Consider the following 22,159-nt stretch of genomic DNA (forward strand, 5'->3'; position numbering starts at 1 on the left):
AATCAAGTAAATAGCTCACCAATGACAAGAAGATGAGAAAAGAACCCTTCCACAAGTTTCCCTGGAGAGGGCAGGAAGGAATGAATTCCTGAAGAAGAAATAAGAGGAAGACCAAGTCAGTAGCCAATCCTTTGGACTGTTCTCAGCCTGCCTCACTCCCACAAGCTCACACCTGCCTGATTGGATCCATCAGGTTGCTGCAATTTTGGAAGTGAATTTCTTAGCAGGTTGCCAGAAAGTAGACCCACTCCTAAGGTAGTAGAGGCCTCAGGGACACTCCCTTTGCTACTGAATTTCCTTTGCCCACGGCCATAGCCACAGCAGTGGCTTTTGGAGTTGAGCCTCTGACACTCACAGCGAGAAGCTCACTACTGGGGCAAGCTGTAGCCCCTGCATCAGACCAGCTCCAAATGCTGAGAAGGAAAGGGGGTTACTGCAGAGCAGTGGAGCCTGGAGAACAACAGAGTATAGGAGGGAGGAGATTTTTTTTAAAAACTCCCCACTAATTAACTAGTAGGAAACAGGCAATCACAGAAAGAGGGGGAGAAAAGTACAGAAGATCTTCAAGTGCACAGCCTTCTAGGAGTCCCAAGAAGTGTCTCGAGGGACCATTCCCTAACCTCTTCATGGCCAGCTCCCCAAGGGCAGTCTAGGGAACAAAGAAAGCTGCTTCAGAAAGGACAGTGGAAGCCAGAAGAAAAAGAGGAGCAAAAGGAGATCACTCAGTTTCCCTGTAGTAGTGTCCCGAATGACCATCCTCACCCTTTGAGGGAAACATGCCTCACCCAATTGGAAGGGTTTGAAGTAAAAAAAGAACAAGCAGCAAGTGATTTGGAAGGGACATAACACCCACCGGGCCTTCTGAAGGCAAAAGATTGGTGGTAAGCACCTTTTCAACAATTACATTGCAGGAAAAATCAGCAGAACCATTGAATGACACAGGAAAAAACCAACTGAGGAGATAAATGAGCAAGCATTTGAAAAATAGTTCCATCTCAGTGGACAAGTACTTCACAACAAAGGAAACTGAGTCAAAATCTCCTGGGAAAGATGAAGATAGCACAATGAATTCGGTGAGATGTACTGAAATGACAATGGAGAGACTCCAAGAATCTCAAGAATGGTTCAGAAGAGTAAGCAAAGAAATATAAAAAGATATCAAAGAAATAAAAATATAGAGTTCTTAAGAAACCAGCCATTATAAGCAGAGACTAGAGAAGTTAGAGAAAAAAAGACACACCATACCACAGATCCTCTAAAAAAGAAAATAACAGAATTAGAACACAAAAAGAGGCAGAGGAAGAAGGAAAAATAATAGAACAAAGTTTAAAAAAAAACATAATTAGAAGAACACACAAGAGCCCTACAAAACTTGAAGGTATGGGAAGAGATGGTCTAAGTATTATAGACCATTCATAAAATCATCACGAATACATATATTTCTCAACATCTTTTACAAAAATTAATTATGCCAGGGCATGAAGAAATCATAAACAAATACTAAAATGGCAGATATAATGACCAAAAGACCAAAACACAATAAAATTAGTAATGAATAAAGGAAATAGGAGCAAAAGATACAGAAATAATAAGTGTCCTGAATAATTACTGAATAGAAGAACAAATCATAGAAATAATAAATATTTATGTTAAAGATGATGATGATAATGAACTAATATACTGATTCTTTTGGAACATAGCAAAAGTAGACATCACAGGAGAATATCTCTCAGAAAACTTATGTTAACAAAATAGAAAAAGAGAGTCAATAAATTAAGCATGCAATTAGAAAGACTAGAAGATAAATTAGCAACTCTAAAATAAGAACAAAAGAAAAAATATGGAAATTAGAGGACAAATAGGAACTTGAAAAATAAAGACAACAGAGCTAATGAATAAAACTGAGCTTTAAAAAGATTAACAGAATTGATAAACAATTACCCTGACAGAGGAGTGAGTGAGTGAGTGAGTAAGACAGAGAGAGAGAGAGAGAGATGGGGCAGCTAGGTGGCACAGTGGATAGAGCACTGGCCCTGGACTCAGGAGGACCTGAGTTCAAATCCGGCCTCAGACACTTAACACTTACTAGCTGTATGACCCTGGGCAAGTCACTTAACCCCAATTGCCTCACTTAAAAAAAAACGAGAGAGAGAGAGAGAGAGAGAGAGAGAGAGAGAGAGAGTTCAAATTCCAAAATTAAAAATGAACAAGGTGTATTCACAACACAGGGGAAATAATTCTTTTGTTTGTGCTACACACAACTAATGTTGTTGTGCTACATGCAACTCTATGTCAGCAAAACTGAGAATTCAAAGGAAATTGATATCTACAAAAATAGAAAATACTCAAGCTAACAAAACTAGAAAGTGAGATCTTAACCCCATCTCTGAGGGGAAGAAATGGGATATCATAAATGAATTACCAAAAGGGAGGGAAAACCCTAGGAAAGATGAATGTAAAGTGAATTCTATCAAATACTCTAAGAACTATTAACAACTATAATAGCTCTCCTTTTTCCATCAGCAGAATATCATGCCTCATCCTACAATATGATCACCAGAAATTTCATCTCCATGCTGAATGACAGTTTTTGTTACTTGATACTTTCTCAAACTTGACAGCTAGGTGACACAGTGAATAGAGTGCCAGACCTAGAGATAGGAAGATCTAAGTTCAAATCTAACCTCAGACATTTACTAACTGTGTGACCCTAGGCAAGTCACTTCACCCTGTTTGCCTCAGTTTCCTCATCTGTAAGAAGAGCTGGAGAAGGAAACGGCAAACCTCCCCAATATCTTTGCAAAGAAAACCCCAAATAGGGTTACAAAGAATCAGATACAACTGAAACAACAAGAAGACCTTCTCAACTGCCTCAGTTGTCCCTCCCCTCTGGTTGGAAGGCTGAAAGGTAGAGCACTAAACTCCTCCCAAGCTTTCCTTTATAGAGGGGTTTAGATCTAAACTTTCTAGGTAACTCTCCATTACCACCACCTGCCTTCTAGCTTAGTTTTATATATTGTCATCCCCCATTAGATTGTAAGCTCATTGGGGGCAAGGACTGTCTTTTTTTTTCTTATCTGTATCTCCAGTGCTCAGCACAGTACCAGGTACATAGTAGGTGCTTGCTTAACAAATGTTTATTGAATTTAACTGAACAATATTACCAAAAGGGACAAAAGCATGCTACCAAACTCCTTTTGTGAGGCAAATATAATTGTCATAAGCAAACAATGGAAAGATAAAGTAATAATAATAATAATAATAATTTTTACATAGCACCTACTACATACCAGGAACTGTGCTAAGAGCTTTACAAATATTGTCTCATTTGACCTCCATAACAACCTGGGAGGTAGGTGCCATTATGAGCCCCATTTTACAGATGAGGAAACTGAGACAAATAAAGGCACAGTGACTTGCCCAGGGTCAGAGAGCTAGAAAGTATCTGAGGCTGAATTTGAACTCAGGTCTTCCGGACATCAGGCCCAGTGCTCTGTGCACTATAAGCCACTAATGCTTTTGTTTGTTTGTTTGTCTGTCTCTTTTACCAGACCTATGATTTTAATTGTGTAGGAAACTCCTGATAAGGAAACTCTATCTACCAATACAAACTGGCACTTGCTCTGTAACTTATAGCTTTAGAGAGTTGCCTAGGCTCTGAGAGGTTAAGTGACTTGCCCAGGGTCACATGGCCAGTATATATCAGAGCAAGGACTTGAAGTCAGGTTCTAGGTTTTTCTGACTGAGACCAACTCTTTATCTACTATAGCAGACTGCTTCATGATGGAAAAAAAAATCACAAAAATGTTTAAAAGAAAGTCCTCATAAGAAGACTACAGAGATGTATCCAGAAAATAACTATAATCAAATTAGATTCATATAAACTACCTAGATAACAAAAAGCAATTATTATCCTAATAGATACAGAAAATTTAACATTAACATTCATGTTAAAAATTCTAAAAAGCACAAGCATAGAAGGCTCTTCTTTAATATGATCAAAAACATATTTAAAACAAGGAGCTATCATTGTTTTCAGTGAAGAAACCAGCTTTCCCACTTAAAAAAAGGTAAAGTAAGGATGCTTCTTCTTCACTATTATTTGACATAGTTCTTAAAATTCTAGCTATAGAACTACCACAAGAGAACAAAATCAAGTATTTAAAGTGTGGCAAAGAAGAGATAAAACTATCCCTACTTGCAGAAGACAAGTAATTTACTTAGAAAACCTAATAGAATCAGCAAAGATACTAATTAATTTACTAAGATACTAATTAATTTACTTTATAAAGCTAGAAAAAATTACCAAATTCATCTGAAGGAACAAAGGGTAAAGAATCTCAAGATATTTCCCTTGAAAATGAAAAAGGGGGAGAGGAAAGTGGAGGGTCTAGCAGTCCCAGATCTGATACTCTACTTCCAAAGCGGAAATTTGACTATTCAGTTTTGTTTCAAAAATAGAGAGAGGTTGATCAGAGGAATCAATTAAGCATAACAACAGTATCATGCTTGCATAAAGTAGTTTGAGTAGCATGGTGTTTCATCTTAGTTGCACAGAAGACACTTCATCTCCTCATTTCTGGCATTTTCTTTGGCTAGGTGCCCCATGCCTGGATTGTTTGCTGTATTATTTCTACCTCCTGGCTTCCTTGACATTCAAATCTCAGCTAAAATCCTACCTTCTGCAAGAAGTCTCTCTCAGTCATCCTTAAATCCTACTTTAGAAGCAGCTGGTTGGCACAGTGTATAGAGCATTTGGCCTGGAGTTAGAAAGATCTGAGTTCAAAACCAGCCTCAGACACTTATTAGCTCTGTGACCCTGTGCAAGTCACTTAATCTCCCTCTGCCTCAGCTTCCTCAAGTATAAAATGGGGATAATAATAGCATCTACCTCCCAGGGTTGTTGTAAGGATCAAATGAGAAAATATCTGTAAAGCATTTAGTGTATTGTCTGATTTCCTTCTTCCTTAACCATAGTCCCTTCCCTCTGAAATTCCCCTCAATTTATCCTGTATATATCTTGTTTGTACATAGTTATTTGCATACTGTCTAACCCCTAAAATATGAGCTCCTCAGGACAGGAACTGGTTTTGCCTTACTTTGTATATCCCCAGCAGCACTTAAAAAATACTTGTTAATTTGATGTAACTTGACCCTGGAGTCAAGTTCAAAAGAAGGGCCCATTTTCTGCCAGCTACTATTTTCATTCAGATTGCTTAGTTTCAAATACAATTTCTTCTGATATAGCCAAGCACTTTTTAAAAAATTCCTTAGCTACTAGAGACAGTAATTCCTGCTGAAGTTTTTTGTTTTAATTGCCACTTAAGTGGCACAATTCATGTAAGAGCAAGAAACGTGCTTGAGAAGTGGCAATGAGACCAAACCCATGAGGGCTATTACAGGAAATGGATGCAAGAAGCATGAGGAACATCAGGGACCCAAGATGGTTGTGGGGACCCTCGAAACTTCATGGACAATGGCTTGAATGAAGACCATTAGGAAGATGTTCATTTCCTAGGGGAAAAAATAAATGGCTCCAAGTTTAGCCGTTGACTAAAATGTTTTCAAACACTGCCCAGAATCACATTTCTCATTTTTATTAGTCACTTTGTGATTGAATTTCTATATTATACTTAATTTTCATTGCACTTTAAAAATGTGTTTTGTTTTTGCAGAGGGAAATCTCCTCTTCCAGTGGAATGCTAGCAGTAACACAACTAACTTCAGCAGCAAATCTCTGGGATCTGACAGTCATTTAGAAAAGAAGACTCAATCAGAACCTGGAGGAAAACTGGCTGCTGAGAGCCCAAATGGAACTGACAATTCATAATAAACGAAATGATATTAAAATAATGATGACAAAAAATAAAAAAGGAATGACGACAACCCATCAGCCTATCTCATAATGAGGGACACACCCCACCCCCAGATTAAGGACAGGAAACAAAAAAAGAATTATCAGGTTGTGAGGTGTTCTCGATTCCTATGCCATTAAGATCATAGCCATGGCTTTTGAAATACCATGGACAGCTACTGGAGGACCCTAAGAGAAGGTGAGCAGGGAATCCGTCTACCATCTGGAGGGAAAAGGCAGGAATAAAATGACATGCATTTCTAATGTTGGTCCTTTTTTTTTTTTTTTTTTTTTTTTTTTTTTTTTTACCAAATTGTAGGTTATTTTTAGCCACTGAGGTCTTCTTTGTAACCACCTTCTTCCATATCCACCTACCCCCGGGGCTCACTATTCATAGTGATCAATATTTATCAGTGAATTTTAAAACCCTAAAGCACATCCCTCTTCCAACATAGATGGGGCAGCAATGCCAGGTTCTGGAAAGCTATGCTAGCAGAAACCAAGCTGGAGCACAACCTACACTAAACTTACAAGGATTCACTAAGTTATGCCTTTTCATCGAAGGATCAGCTTAGCTAAATTGGGAGAGATTTGTCATCCATGAAGTGATGGATTTGGGGGTCTAGCAAAGCAAATGCTAAAAACACTACTAGAAGCACTACTAAGCTACTACCAAAGTATATAGTATTACAGATCTATAACAATTGATGAGGAAATTGGGGTTAAGTGACTTGCCCAGAGTCACACAGCTAGTAAGTGTTAAGTGTCTGAGGCCAGATTTGAACTCAGGTACTTCTGAATCCAGGGCCAGTGCTCTATCCACTGCGCCACCTAGCTGCCCCTGGATAAATATTAATATTTGATGCTTATCATATGCCACCTTGTCCTTGGGAGTTATTGTATTATCCATCTGTGCCTCACCTCCACACCTAGATTAAACATGCTTCAAGGGCAAGCACCTTGTCTCAAGTATCATATCATCCAGAGCACTTACCACATAGCAGCTACTTAATATTAATCAACCACCCAATAAACATTTATTAAGCATCTACTATGTGTGATAGGCACTGTGCTAAGTGCTAGGGTTACAAAAAGAGGGAAAAGACAGTCCCTGACATCAAGGAGCTCAAAATATAATCACATGCAAATAAATATATAAAAAGCAAGCTATATACAAGATAAATAGGATATAACTAACAGAGGGGAGGCCCTAGGAATAAGAGAGGATGGGGAAGATTTCCAATAAAAGAAGGGATTTTAGTTGGGACTTAAGGAAAGCCATGGAGATCAGCAGGCAGCCTGGAGGAGGGAGGCTGTTCCAACACATGGAAGACAATCAGAGAAAATGCCTGGAGCCAAGAGATGGAGTGTCTTGTTTGAGCAACAGCCAGAAGACCAATTCCTATAATTAGGTATAAAATACTTCATTCCTATAATGAAGTATTTTAAGGCTGGAAATAAGCCTTTATTAAGCACCTCATATGTGCAAGGCACTGTATTAACTACTTTACAAATATCTCATTTAATCCTCAAAACAACCCTGAGAAGTAAGTAGGTAGGCTATTATTACTATTATTTCCATTTTACAGTTGAGGAAACTGAGGCAAACCAAGGTTAAGTGACTCACCCAGGGTTACACGGATAGTTGTGTGTCTAAATTTGGTTTTTTTGTTTTGTTTTGGTTTGGGGTTTGGGGGGGTTTTTTTGGTGAGGCAAGTGGAATTAAGTGACTTAAGTGACAGGGTCACACAGCTAGTAAGTGTTAAGTGTCTGAGACCGGATTTGAACTCAGGTCCTCCTGAATCCAGAGCCGGTGCTCTATCCACTGTGCCACCTAGCTGCCCCAGTGTGGCTAAATTTGAACACCAGTCTTCCTGATTCCAGGCCCACTGGAATTCTATCCACTGCGGGGGGGGGGGCGCCCCCACCCTTTCCAGCTTCCCCTAGAAGGCAACATTATGACCACCTTTACCTACTTCCATTAAAGAAAGGAACTGCCATCTTACCACATTAGCAGATAGTTGAAAGGAACCACAGAGGTCATCTGGTCCAACCCATCTCTAAACAAGACTGACCCTCTACAGCCACCCGAGCAAGTGATGAGAAGCTCACTACCTTCTGAAGCAGTCGATTCCCTTTTGAGTGGCTCTAATTTTTAGTAACATTCTCCTCATATAAAATCAAGCTAAATGTCTTACATTATTAAATTGTGCAAGGGACTTTACTAACCAAAGAATCCCAATCCCTTTGCTTCATGTAGGAGTGGACTGAGGTTGGAAGAGGTTGAGAGGCTCCAGCTATAAAAAGAGAGAGCAAAGATTTAATATCTCAGAGTACACTTAGGGACTCTGAGAAGGGTGTCAAAGCTAGATGTGCCCTTAGACCAAGACTGCTAGAGGTGGAAGGAGCCTATGAAAAGAGAAAAGAACACATTAGCACTGGGAGAGATCGTATAAATAACCTGGAGCAATCCCCTCCTTTTACAAGAGGAGGAGATAGGCCTAAAGGAAGGGTGGGACATTCAAAGTTACAGCATTCTTTGTATCATACCACCCTATGTCAAAACACTTCATGGCTTGGCCACCCATTCTTCCAGTTCTCTACTTGCCCTCATTCCTCCCCCCCCACCCCCCACCCAAAAAAATCCCAATACCTTTTGGTATTAGGATAGACAGATAAAGGTATTTGAATAGTCATTCAATTCATTCATTCAATAAACACTTATTAAGCACCTACTATGTTCCAGGCACTATATATATACATGCATGTATATATGTATACATAGATATGTAGGCATACATATAAATATATAACTATCATTTATCATGGCTATATTTTTAAATGACTGTTTTGCCTTTTTATGTAAATTAAAATCTGCTACCAAAAGTCAGCTGCAAAGAGAATTTCTGTTAAATGAATTCCATTTTTTCCATCAGCTTCTGTTATAAACATCTGAGATATGTTCCATTAGAAAAAAATTGAAATCCTTGGACAAAAACAATTATACTTAGGAATAGAGCAAACCTGGGCAGCTAGGTGGCACAGTGGATAGAGCACCAGCCGTGGAGTCAGGAGGACCTGAGTTCAAATCCTGCCTCAGACACTTAACACTTACTAGCTGTGTGACCCTGGGCAAGTCACTTAACCCCAAGTGCCTCACCAAAAAAAAAAATCTTTTCAAAGTATGTATTTGAAAAAAATCACTACAACTTCCAGTTAAAACATTAATAGACAATGTACATTAATAGACAGTGTTGGGGGGCAGCTAGGTGGCGCAGTGGATAAAGCACCGGCCCTGGATTCAGGAGTACCTGAGTTCAAATCCGGCCTCAGACACTTGACACTTACTAGCTGTGTGACCCTGGGCAAGTCACTTAACCCCCATTGCCCTGCAAAAAAAAAAATAGACAGTGTCCATAATGCTAAATAAAATGCCACCAAATACAAGTAAAAAACAATCCAATAACAGGAACTTCACAGCTTCTCATGCACGTTCTTCCTCCTCCTGCCTCCCACAAGGGGAGCAAGTTGCAAAGTTCAGTTAATTCATGCTCACTGTCCAATTGTCTCAGCTATCATTTTTTACCACACTCAGATTGCCTGAGCATTTCTAACTATCCAATCAAAGTCATCTTTACTTTGGAGGCAGTTGCTCATCTTTGAATTTACTTGTTTCTTTCCAAATGTCTTCAATATCATAATAAATGGCGTAGGGAAAAAAGCACGAAATTTGAAGTCCGAGAACCTGAGTTAGAAATTCCAGCTTGGTGCCTTATGCATGATCAAGGAGAAATCACCTCTCAGGGTCTGTGGCCTCATCTATGAAATGTGGGCTTTGGACTACACCATGGTTCAGATCCCTTTCAGTTAGAAATAGTTTGTTTCGGGGCAGCTAGGTGGCACAGTGGATAGAGCACCGGCCCTGGAGTCAGGAGTACCTGAGTTCAAATCTGGCCTCAGACCCTTAACACTTACTAGCTGAGTGACCCTGGGCAAGTCACTTAACCCCAATTGCCTCACTAAAAAAAAAAAAGAAAGAAAGAAAGAAAGAAATAGTTTGTTTCCTGGAAAGACTTACATGAACTGATGCTGAGTGAAGTAAGCAGAACCAGGAGAACATTGTACACAGTAACAGCAACATTGTGTCATGATCAACTGTGATAGACATACCTTTTCTCAGTAATACAATAATTCAAGAGAGTTCCAAAAGATTCATGATGAAAAATGCTCTCCACATCCAGAAAAAAAGAACTGTGGAATCTGAATACTATTCCTACTTTTTGGTTGTTTTTTGAGGTTTTTCCTTTTTGGTCTGATTCTTCTTTCACAACATGACTAATCTGGAAACATGTTTAATATGATTGTACATATATAACCTATATCATATTGCTTTCTATCTTGGGGAGGGGGGAAGGGAAGGACGGAGAAAAATTTGGAACTCAAAATCTTATAAAAACAAATGTCTATCTTTACATGTAATTGGAATAAATAAAATACTATCATGATTTTTTAAAAAATGCAAAACAACATCTCAAAAAAAGAAAAATACTTTGTTTCAGTAAACAGAAGAACTGTAATGTAGGATCCTTCCTTAGCAATAGAAGCTCACAAAATGCCTTTTGGACAACTGCTTTGCAACTGGCTAATATCCAGCAATTAGCATCAAATTCATTGATTTTTTTTTCCTAAGGGGCATTCTGTTTGAAAAATGACAGTTTACTCATTTAACTAATAGATGATATCCCTAAGTAATGGGTTGTCTGTAAATCTAAATTAAATTAGTTGAGCTTGAAAATTGTCGAGTGTTTTTAAAAGAAGTTTATAGGGGCAGCTAGGTGGCACAGTGGATAGAGCACCGGCCCTGGAGTCAGGAGTACCTGAGTTCAAATCCAGCCTCAGACACTTAACACTTACTAGCTGTGTGACCCTGGGCAAGTCACTTAACCCCAATTGCCTCACTAAAAAAAAAAAAAAAGAAGAAGTTTATTAATCCCCCACATGGTAAGGCATGACTATTGTTAGGAGCAAGGATAGGTATGAAATGGTTGCACAGCAACTCCAAATCCCTCAAGTTTGTAGAGTACTATTCTTTAGAGTGACTCTTTGAATCCATGAATTCCTTATGTCTGAAATGAAGGGAAATAAATCTCTGTTAAGTGAGGGACCCTTTCACATTTTGTATTATCCATTTTCATTACTTCTTATTGCTATTTTCCCATACATAACAGGGGTGATCAGTAGCTCCTTATTTGTTGGGCATACATGCATCAGGACACATGCTCAGCCCTTTGCTAGGAGGTGTGTGTGATGACCAGCTCCATATTGCTCCTCATGTGTCCCCATGACTAGGGGCTCTTCCAAAGAGGATTTGCCCAGGGTACCCTGAGACGGAACCTCAAATCCCTGGCTTCCACTTCTGTTTCCCTGAAGTGGACTGAATTTTTATCACCAAACAGCAATCCTGAGAAATGGATATTTCCAACCCCACAAATAATTTTCTGAATTGAAGTGGAATGGAGTTCTTTGCCCAGAAGGAAGTAATTCCTACAACAACTAGGAGGTTACAAGTACCACAGATAGGATTATGAAGCTGAAAGGACTAAAGAGTCATGCCTGGCTGGCCAGATGATCTGTACTTGGGAACTGCTCAAACAGTATAGATCTGAAGTGAATGTGAAATATCTCTTAAACAGTCCTACACAATTGGCTTTATCTTCCAGAAAAGGATAACGGGAATGTTAGCCCATTAGAATGGGATTTCAAGTCCCTGATGGCCCCTTCTGTTTTTATATTTCCTTCCCTGTGTCCAAGTCACCAAACAATTGTAACACTTTTGGGGCACACTCCACCAACTCACACTGGCAATGGCAGTTTGAATCTTTAATAGGGTGATTTCTAAATCGGGTTCTGGTAACAACACTATGGATGGATTCTCCAAACATAGCTTCTGAGCCTCTACTCATGTGGGTCCTCAACAATCAGGCAGTAGACTCAATTAGCTTTTAGAAAGAGCATCTACTCAAATGGTCTAGCAAAAATGATAGTTACAAAGAACTTCCACCAAAAATCTGGGGTGGGGCACATGCTCCCATAAACACACACAGCACCTGTGGGAAATGAGGGGCAAGTGGGCACATTCCTTAAAGTACAATGCTAGTGAAGCATGCATGTAGGGAAAACAGGGGGACCAAAGCAACTCACAACTCTGGAACAGCATGGTCTTAATGTCCTTTATTTCTTAGGAGGCTCTTCATGAATGAATAAATAAAACATTTATTAAGCGCTTACTATGTGCAAAGCAGAGCGCTGAGCGCGCTGGGGATACAAAGAGAAAAGACAGTTCCTGCTCTCAAGGAGCTCACATTATAATGCACCAAGCAATATATATGGAAGATTTCAGCTGCAAGTGGGATGGAAAGGCTCTGTGATCCATAAAACGCAGCAGCAAAGTAGATACGAATGCCTCTTTGTCACTTCTGTTGATAATAAAATCTTATCAATGTCTGATGTTAAACCATGTGACAGTGCCAAGGACTCAGGTAGCAAAAACTTTCTTTTCTGGGTCTTTAACAGCTGTGGTTATAGCACATTTAGGAGCAGTTGATGGGCTACCTAGCCACAGGAATTGCTTCTCAGTATGATGGCTAAGGGCACTCTATTCCTTAAAATGGAAAATGTTAAGGTCTTAGGCTGTCCCCATCAGAGTATGAGGGAAAATGGTGGTCAAGGTGGTGGTGGTGGTAGTTTGATTTGCCTGCCAGATGTTATTTCCTGTCTCTCCTTCAGAATGGCTTGCTATTTAAATAGCTAGACTGGTTTTCCTGCCCTGTGGGTGACAACTGGTTGGCTGTCAGTGGGGAAGGCTGGCCCCTTTTCCAAAGGAGCTGATTCCACAAATGATGCCTGTGAGGACTGGGCTGGAGACAGCACTAATGGTCAGGGTAGAGATGCTATCACACGTACAGCTACTATGCCCATCTGCCTCTTGATGGCAGTTGGTCAGCAGTTGTTGCTGCTAGAGCTAGGCTAAACTGGCTTTTGTGGGGCATGGCATCTCCGCTGGATAAATGGCATGCTCCTCATAGGCTACATCATCTTGAGCAGACAGGTCAATCCACTGGCAGGCTGAGTCAAGCAGGTCATTCGCAGCTGCTGAGCTGGATCCTCCCTGGGCTAAGCTGCAGCCAAACTGGATAAGGCTGGGTGTCCAACCACTGGGCTCTTCACAGGATATGGCATCTTTGCTGGAGAGATCACTGAACTGGGCTCCTGGGATCCATACCTTTCTAGAGTCCACAGCTGCCATTCTCCGGTGGGGCTCATGTGCCTTATAGCAGCCACCATCCTTGGGTAATTGACTGTCTTTCCTCAGCTGTCAGCTGTCTGCCACTTTCATTCTGCCAGCCACTACTGCTCTGGTGGCTACTGCTACTGATGCCATTCAGCTCCAACCGCCAACAGGATCTCTCTTATGAGAACTCCAGATCTCCCGAATTCTCCAGGTCACGTAGACATTTCCATCTTAAGGTTGCTACTCAGTTACCTACTCAGAGAAGGAAAAACAGAAAAAAGGTGGCCCCATCCCAGGCACGGGCTTGCCTCAGCAGGTTATGTGCTCAGATCAACCTTGTGACTAGGTAGGACACTGGGCAGCTGCCTTTCCCCCACCTAGCTTTCAAGGGGCAACTTAATGCTGCCCTTCCACTTTAAAATCAAGAGTCCAGAAGAGGAAAAAATAGGGAAAGAGCTCGAGGTGGGGGAAAAATAGAGGAATGGAGGAGGAAGGGAGGAAGAAAGAGAATGAGAAGGGGGGAGAGACATGGATGCATGGTTCACCCTTTTTGTGTGGTCACTCAGTTTCAGCTCAACAATCTGAATCACCATTTCTTTCAGCTTCACAGCCACAGATAGAGCTCTGAGCCTCAAGTCAGAAAGACGTGAGTTCAAATCTAGCCAGTTACTAGCTGTGTAATTCTAGGCAAGTGATTTTAATCTGTCAGCCTCAGTTTCCTCACCTATAACATAGGGATAATAACAGCACCTACCTGAGAGTGTTGTTGTAAGGATCAAACTAGATGTTTGTAAAGGGTTTAGCATAGTGCCTAGCACATAGTGGATGCTTAAAAAAATAGACTTGTTTCCTCCCTTCCCTCCCTCATCATTATACCCCACAAGTCCCTGACAAGTCACAGCTGGAAATATGCTTCCCCCAAACTTCCATATAGTTCCTTGGACTAGATTCAAGCGTGTAATATCTGTGATAGGCTCAAGGGCTGGTCCCCATGGGCCAATCCACCTTCATTCTATAGCGATCCTGACAAAATGGCTATTTCCAACCCTATTAATAACCTCACAAGTTCAAGCAATTAGGAGCTAGTTGTCTGGCAGGAGGCAAATTCTGCAACAACTTCTAGTAAGAGAAGGGCACCACAGTTAGAATACTGAATGGACTAAAAAGTCAGTCCTATTCCAGCCAGATCATCTGTACTTCTAAGTGGCTCAAACAGTAGAGCTCTGAGGTGAATGCGAAATCGTTATTGAGCAGTGCTCCAAAATCATCTTCTTCCAGGAGAGGATAATAGGAGCAAGGGGTCACTGCTTCATGTTTTAAGTATTTAAAGTATTAGGCGCTGATGATCATGAGTCTTCTGTGTTTTAAGCATTTCTTCTGTGGTAGAAGAAAGAAATATAGTAGCTGTCCTATACTTGGGATCTACTTTGTACACTGAGTCCCTTTTCTAAAAGGGACACTATTAACCCATTTTAAAGGAGACCCTAAAACATAGACATCCTTTAGCACAAAGTCAGAATATGGATCCCTTCCCACGGAGCCAGAAGATGCATACCCAACTCCATAGGAGTTACCCCAGGTCCCAAGATCAGGATGATTGATCCTTGATGATCCCTCTTTATGTGTACATACATTCACATATGTACATATAGGGGGCAGCTAGGTGGCACAGTGGATAGAGCACTGGCGCTGGAATCAGGAGTTCCTGAGTTCAAATCCGGCCTCAGACACTTAACACTTACTAGCTGTGTGACCCTGGGCAAGTCACTTAACCCCAATTGCCTCACTAAAAAAAAAAAAAAAGAATACATATGTACATATAGGTAATTTTTCGATGACTGACCTAAAACAGAGATAGTTTCTCAAAGGACTCAAGAAAACAGAAAAGTTATTAGATGGATTCACTATAGCAAACCCTGCAGTAGCTCAGTGGATGATACCGGATAAGAAAGCATCCTATACAAATGATTTCAATGGGCCATGTTTTCTAAACCCAAAGAACAAAAACTCCTTGGGGAAAGATTTCCTATTCAATAAGAACTGCTGGAAAAAGAGGAAACCACCTAGGACAAAAAATGTTTAAATTAGCACCTGATAGCATGTACCACAATAAGCTCCAAATAGATATGATAGAAATCTAAAAAGTCGTGGCTTTAAAAAGTCAGAGGGAAATGGATAGAGGTATATGCCTAGTGGGAGAAAGGAAAGATGAAGATGAAATAGACAATTTCAACTACATGAAACTGAAAAGATTTTGCACAGATAAAAACAATGTAGCTAGTATAAGAGGGGAAACTGTCAAATAGGGGGAAATGTTTACATTAAGTATTTCTAATAAAGATTTGACATCCAAGATTTATAGGAAATTAACACAAATATAGAAAACCAAGAGCTACTGACAATAGCTAAATGGCCAATGGATATGAACAGATTTCAAAAGAAGAATTGAAACCTATAAATGTCCATTTGAAAACATGCAAATTAAATGAAAAGAAATTGAGAGAAATACAAATTAAAACAGTGATGAAGTTTTATCTCATACCCAGAAAACCAGCAAAAGTGACAGAAGATGGAAACAGTCAAAGTTGAAGAAAGGTAAACTCATACAATGTTACTAGAGCTGTGAACTTGTCTAATCTATTCTGGAAAATAATGTAGAATCTTTCCCCCAAAAAGTGACTAAAGAGTCTATACCCAAGTAGATCAATGACAGAAAAAGTTTATATACGTATATGTATATGTATGTGTGTGTGCATGTACTTATACACACACATGCACATACATATATACACACCAAAATATTCATAGCAGCACTTGTTTGAGGTATCAAAGAACCAGAAACAAAGTAGGTACCCATCAAAATGGAAATATCTAAACAAATTGTAGTATGTGACTGTAATGGATGAATGAATATAAGGAATAGTGAGGAAACTGGGAAGACTTAACTGCTGCAAAGTGAAGGAAGTAGAACCAGGAAAATTATATACACAGTGATTGCAAAGAAAAATATCATGAAATAGACTCCAGAAAGGAAAGAAGAAAATATACCTCCCTCCTTTCATTGGAGAGGTGGGGGACTACGGGCGTGGAATGTTGTATATGCTGTCAAACACAATTGCTGTGTCAAATGTTTTTGCTGAACTGCTTTTTAAAAAAATCTTTGGCACATAAGAAGGCTCACTAGGTAGGAGGAAAGAAGGCTCTATTGAGAAATAGATGTGATGCAAAAACAATCAATAAATTTTTTTTAATTTTTTTTTAAAAAGAAGCTAAATGGTTTTATAAGTAAACTTGAAATATTGATGTTTCGTTGCAAAAAACATTTTGGAAATATAAAAAGACAAACACCGACCTGCACGACTCTGGCAGCCACATTTCATAGAAAGCTCACAAAAGATACAGCATTGGAGGTTAACTATTGTGAGATAAGGACTGCCTGTGATTTCACTGGCATACAGAAAAACTCCCTCTCCCCATACATGTTGGCACCTTCTCTGGAACTTAGAGTCTTAGAGAGTTGCCTGGAACACTGAGAGGTTAAATGACTTGCCCAGGGTCACACAGCCAGGATGGGTGGGAGGCAGGACTGGAACCCAGGTCTTTCTGGTTCCAAGGCCAACTCTCTATCAAGTAGGTCCACATGGCCTATCATATGACATATAATAATAATAATTTTCCATAGGACTTCTGGTTCACAAAAAAAACCTTTGAAAATATAACTCGTCTGTTAATTACATTATCATCTTCACTTGGCAGATAACTTAGGGTCTGAGAGGGAAAAGGACTTACCCCACAATTACATAACTAGTAAGTGGCAGGGTTAGGATTCAAACCCAAGTTTTCTGACATCGAGTCCAGGGCTCTTTATACACTATATCACACTGCTAACTAAAGCCCCAACTGCTTGAGGAATCTCCTTAATTCACTTTACCAAGGATGTTCCTAGAGCACATTAAAAATATGGCATCCAAATAATCAGATTAACCTCGTACAACAAGATAAAATTGTCCATGTCTGGCAGGGTGTAAAACAAGTGGATTATAAATATAAGTGAAATATATGTATGTATGTATGTGTGTATATGTATATGTGTATATATACACATATATATGTATGTGTATACACATATCTCCAGAAAACATTTTCATTTCCTCTAGGATTTGAGATGAGAATTTCAGGGTTGATATTTCCAGCATTTTAGTGATTTACTGAAATCCCCATCATTAAACCTGAAAGAGCTGACATGAGGCCATCTAATATGCCTGGTAGCTGGCTGACATTCCCCACAAGCAGCCATCCAGCCTTAGCTTAAACACCTCAGCTGAGATGGGACCCACTGCCTCCCAAAGCAGTTCATTCTACTTTAAAGAGCTCTAATTGGCAAGAAGTTTTTCCTTACATAAAGCCTAAATCTGATTCTGTTTGACTTCAACCCATTGTTCCTAATTTTGTCCTCAGGGGCCAAGTAAAACCAATTTAATCCCTCTTCCACTAGACAGCTTACTCTTCTAGTACCTTCAGATAGCTATCACATTCCCCCTGAGTCTCCTCATCCCCAGTTCCTTTAACCAATTCTCACTTGGCAAAGTTGGATTTCGCATAAGGAACCATATGCAATACAAGTGAATTTCATTTCCACTTATGTGAGTTCAGTATTCTGTCTAGAAGACAATGAGCACTGTGATTCACATGGAACTGAAGACCCTTGCTCACGCTTCCTCCCTCCGCCCCAGCCCCATAATTCAAAGCCTATATACTTCCTTCAAAGACCACTTCAAACAGCAACTGCTCAATAAAGCCTTCTTCCCAGACTAACCTCAGACCAGCATGATCTTCCTCATTCTGACCCTAGATAGCACTGACACTTTTACACGTTTATTTTTATACTCTCTTGAACTGTTTGCTAAGTTAGCTTATGTAGCTAACTTGTTGCCTCAACTGGGTTTTAAGTATCAGGGCTAGGAACCAGACTGTCTCATCTTCGACATTTTTTTTTTAATCCCTCATGGCTTCTAGTAGGAAATAGGCACTTAAAAGCTCGTTGAAATTCACTAAGAAAGAAAAAAAACGAATCATTTTCAGAGAACTAGTACAGTACCTGACCCTTACCCAACTATTTTTTAAGGGATGGATTGATATCTGTCTTTCGATAATAAAAGAACAGAGGATGAGTTCACAGGCTATGTGCTTTGACAATAGCTGCAGAATGAATTATCACCATTACCTAACAATGTCATTTACAACAATCCACACACACTTCCCCGGTAACAATGCAGGGCAGTGGATAAAACCCGCGGGGATTAGCTGTATGGCATATTCATTGTTTTACTGATTAACAACAGAATTCTAAACCTATTCAAGCTGCCGCAAGGGTCGGAAAACGAGTACAAGTAAAGACCACCCCCAGGGACCTTGGTTTTTTTGTTTTTAAATACCCATGTGTATTGCATGTTAACATGGTTCTAAGAGCTAGACGTCGTGGGAGCCTCTAATGAAAACGGGCTGATGGGTCAGCTCCATCACTTTCCAGCCCGTGACCTTGATCAAGTCATAGCCCATCGAATCATTCTGGGGCTGCTTTCTCATCTTAAAGCGAGAAGGTTGGACCAGATGGTCTGCAAGGTCCCTACCCACCCCAACACGGTGTGTGGCGGGATTCTTTCCCTTTCTGCTATTGTAGGTGCCGAGGTCCCCTCTGACTAGGGCATTCTATTTGCAAAACAAAAACATCAATAACTTGGGCATCTTAGTGACGACAAGCCAGTTGAGTCATTAGCACAAGGAATGAGATGTTCGAGAAGCTCTGGGCTTACTTTGCAGTGTACCAGAATTATAGCGTGCTTAAGACAGTACCCAGGAGGACCTCATGCAACATGAAAGCTGCCAAAACAAAGCATCTTAACTCAAAACTAGCTGGGTGTTGGCAGACTTGACAGAACCACTAAAGATATCTCATTACAGAGCCACCAATCCTTTTAAAACCTTAAGGCTTTAAAAGAAACTCAAATTCGTTTTCTCCTTGCATTGCTTGTTTTGTTTTGTTTTTTGTTTTTTGTTTTTCTTTATTCTTCAGTTATCGATGATGCTCTAAGAGGCAGCCTGGCCTCTCAGTGTGCTGGGAAGACCTGGGTCCAAACGTCATCTCGAACCCTTACTAAAGGATCTATCCAGGCAGGTCACTTAATGTCGATGTTAACTCAAACAACTCCCTAGGACTTAGCCATCAAGTCATGTACAGTTGCAATCTGCGTAGCTGCCTTCTCTCCTAGAACTCCCAAATAACAGCTTCAATAGAGCTAACTCTAACCTGGCAAAAATGCAGGGCTCTAAAAAAGAGGGGTTTTCCCCCTAAATCTTAATCGAATAAGAGAAGTAAAAAGCGGTTGTCAGAAAGCACACAGGTAGCAATTGTCCTCAAAAGTGAGGGGCCGCAGAGTGGCCGGGTAGTAGCAATAGCTAAGCCTTCCCAAGAACAGGGAAGCCAAGATGTTCCGGAAGAGAGTAGCAGACAGGGGTACCAGGGGCTCTGGCAGCAAATAGCTGTGTAATCTTGGGCAAGTAAAAAAAAAAAAAAGCAAACAAACAAACCCCAAAACAAATTTAAAACGAAAACGAAATAGCCCGAGCCATCACCTTGAGTTGGACTACACGGTAGCTCTGGGGTTCTAGGGTCCCTTCCCCACATCTGACCTGCTGTGGAACGTCTCTAACATTCTCTGGCAATGCAACTGAAGCAAGCAAGCATTTTATTGAGCAGGTCCTCCGTGGGCACCGGGTCCACAAAGACGCCCCGGGCCAAGAGTCCCGAGTCCCTTCCAGGTCTGACATTCTCTCATCTCTAAGTCACCTCCACGGGACTCCAGGAACGAGTGCCAGAGGCCTCGAGGCTGGCGGGGCTGCCCCGGGGGCAGCGAGGGGCAGCAGCCCGGGCTACTGCCCCTGCTGCCACCGCTGCGGCTCGCCATCCCGGGGATCCGGGAAAAGTGAGCGAGCGCCCGCGGGGCCGCCGAGCGGCTGGGGGCCGGGGGAGGGAGGGAGAGAGGGAGGGAGGGGGGCGGCTGCTACTCACCCCCGCTCTCCTACGTCCCTGTCGTCGCCCCACTCGCAGCAGCCCCTGCAGGGGGCAGGGGCAGGAGCAGGGGCGGGGGCGGGGGCGGGGGCGGGGGAGGGGAGGGCAGGGGCGGGAGGGGGAGGGGAGGGGGCGGCGCTGGCGTCCGAGGGCGAGCGCTGGGGGCGGCCGGCTGGGGGGGCCGGGCCGGGCCGGGGGAGCGCAGGGGGCGCGCGCAGGCGGCGGGCGGGTGCGCGCCGCGGCACCCGGGCGGGCGCGCAGGGGAGGGGGCGCCCTGCGCTCGCCGGCGCCGCCGAGGCCAGCACCATCGACGGGCGCGGGGCGGCTGCCGGCCGGCCGGCTGCCCGGACCCTCCCGCGGGACCTAGGCCCGAGCCCCGGGCGGGAGCGCCGGCTGCGCCCTCGCCCTCGGGCCCCGGCTCCCGGCCCTCGGCCCCGGCGGCCACACAGCGGCGGCGGCGGCGGCGGTTCCCTCGCGGGGCCGCGGCCGCAGCCGCATCCTCTTCCTCCTCCTCCTGCCTCCTGCCTCCTCCTCAGCAGACACACGCGCTCGCTCGCACACACAGGCTCACACACACTCACACACACACATACACACACGCGCGCACACTCACACACACAGCCTCGCTGCTGCCACCGCCGCCGCCGCGGCGGCCGCCGCGGCTCCCTGGCCGCCGTCACCTAGCAACCGCGCGCATGCGCCTCCTCACCCCTTCCCCCCCCCCCCCCCCCCAGCTCTGGCAGTGGGCTCCAGAAGCGATCCCCTGGCTCGGAGCTCCGAGCCCGGAAAGCGGGGCGGGCGGGGAGGGGGGGGGGTGGAGAAGGAGGAGGGGTGGGCGGACGCCTTTGTCACGGACCGATGGACGGACGGGGACTTGCTCTGAAGTCATAGGACCGATCACAGGACGGCACAGCCGGAAGGGATCTGAGACATCATTGAGGCCAACTCTTCTTTGACAAAACGAGGAAACTGAGGCCCAGGGAGGGGAAGTAAGTTGCCCATGGTCACTCAGGTGATCTGCAGGTGTTACAGGAGAGATTGGAACTGAGGCCCTCTGACTCCACAGTACAGAGAAAAGAGCATCGGACCTGGGATCAGAGGACTTGTGTTCAAATCCCTGCTATGAGGATTATACTTATGTAACCTTGGGCAAGTCACCTCTCTGGACCTCAGTTTCCTCTTCTTTAAAACCAAGGGGGTAAAACTGGCTGGCCTCTGCAATCCCTTCCAGCTCTAGCTCCAGGATCCCACGTGTGACCTTGAGCGAATCCCTTACCCTTTCCTGGGGCTCAGTTCCCTCCCCTATAAAAGGAGGGGGTTGGATTTTAAGTGTCTTCTGAAGTCCGTTCCAGCTCTAGACTTAGTATCCTATTCGGGACCTTGAACAAGTCACTTCACCTCTGTGGGCCTCAGTTTCCTCCTCAGTAAAAGTAGGGGACTGGCCCCATCCGGTACCCCAGAGGTCCCTTCCAGCTGTTGATGTGGGATCCATTTCCTGTGATCCAAATCCAGAGCTCTTTGCACTGTCTCCAGAGTTGCTCTGGTGTCAAAGAATCACAAGATCTCGATCTTGGAAGAGACATTAGAGACCAGTCATTTTCTCAAGGTCACTTAGGCAGTTCAAGGCAGAACCAGGAATTGAGTAAAGGATTTGTTGTGACTAGACCATCAGGGTCTTGCTACTACTGCCCCTCCACGTGTTCCCAGCCAGACCAGGCCCCCCTAAAGTGCTGCTTTGGGGCAGTAAGGATTTGCATTTCAAAAGCAAGTTAAAGTTCTCCTCATAGCAACCCGATAGTGACACAAGGGAAAGACCCATTTTACAGAAAAGCAGACGACCAGAGAGTTTAAATGATCTTCTGTGGTCCCTTATTTCTATTAATTTTTTTTTTTTTTTGCGGGGCAATGAGAGTTAAGTGACTTGCCCAGGGTCACACAGCTGGTG

The 22,159-nt window shown here is 42.7% G+C and overlaps 1 protein-coding gene across 2 annotated transcripts in view; it reads right to left on the minus strand.

Annotated features, from left to right (window-relative positions):
• Positions 1–20,285, minus strand: part of ZC3H12B (zinc finger CCCH-type containing 12B) — a 321,122-nt gene extending 300,837 nt beyond the window's left edge. The window contains exon 1 of one of the 2 annotated variants that reach the window (XM_043974578.1): positions 20,215–20,285. The gene's annotated coding sequence lies outside the window, so the exon portion shown is untranslated. Of the gene's footprint in view, positions 1–8,083; positions 8,136–20,214 lie in introns of those variants that run through there. The other variant, XM_043974579.1, reaches the window with a different exon arrangement.
• Between the last annotated feature and the right edge of the window lie 1,874 nt (positions 20,286–22,159).

The sequence above is a fragment of the Dromiciops gliroides genome, chromosome X (genome assembly GCF_019393635.1).
Source record: "Dromiciops gliroides isolate mDroGli1 chromosome X, mDroGli1.pri, whole genome shotgun sequence".
NCBI classification, from domain to species: Eukaryota; Metazoa; Chordata; class Mammalia; order Microbiotheria; family Microbiotheriidae; genus Dromiciops; species Dromiciops gliroides.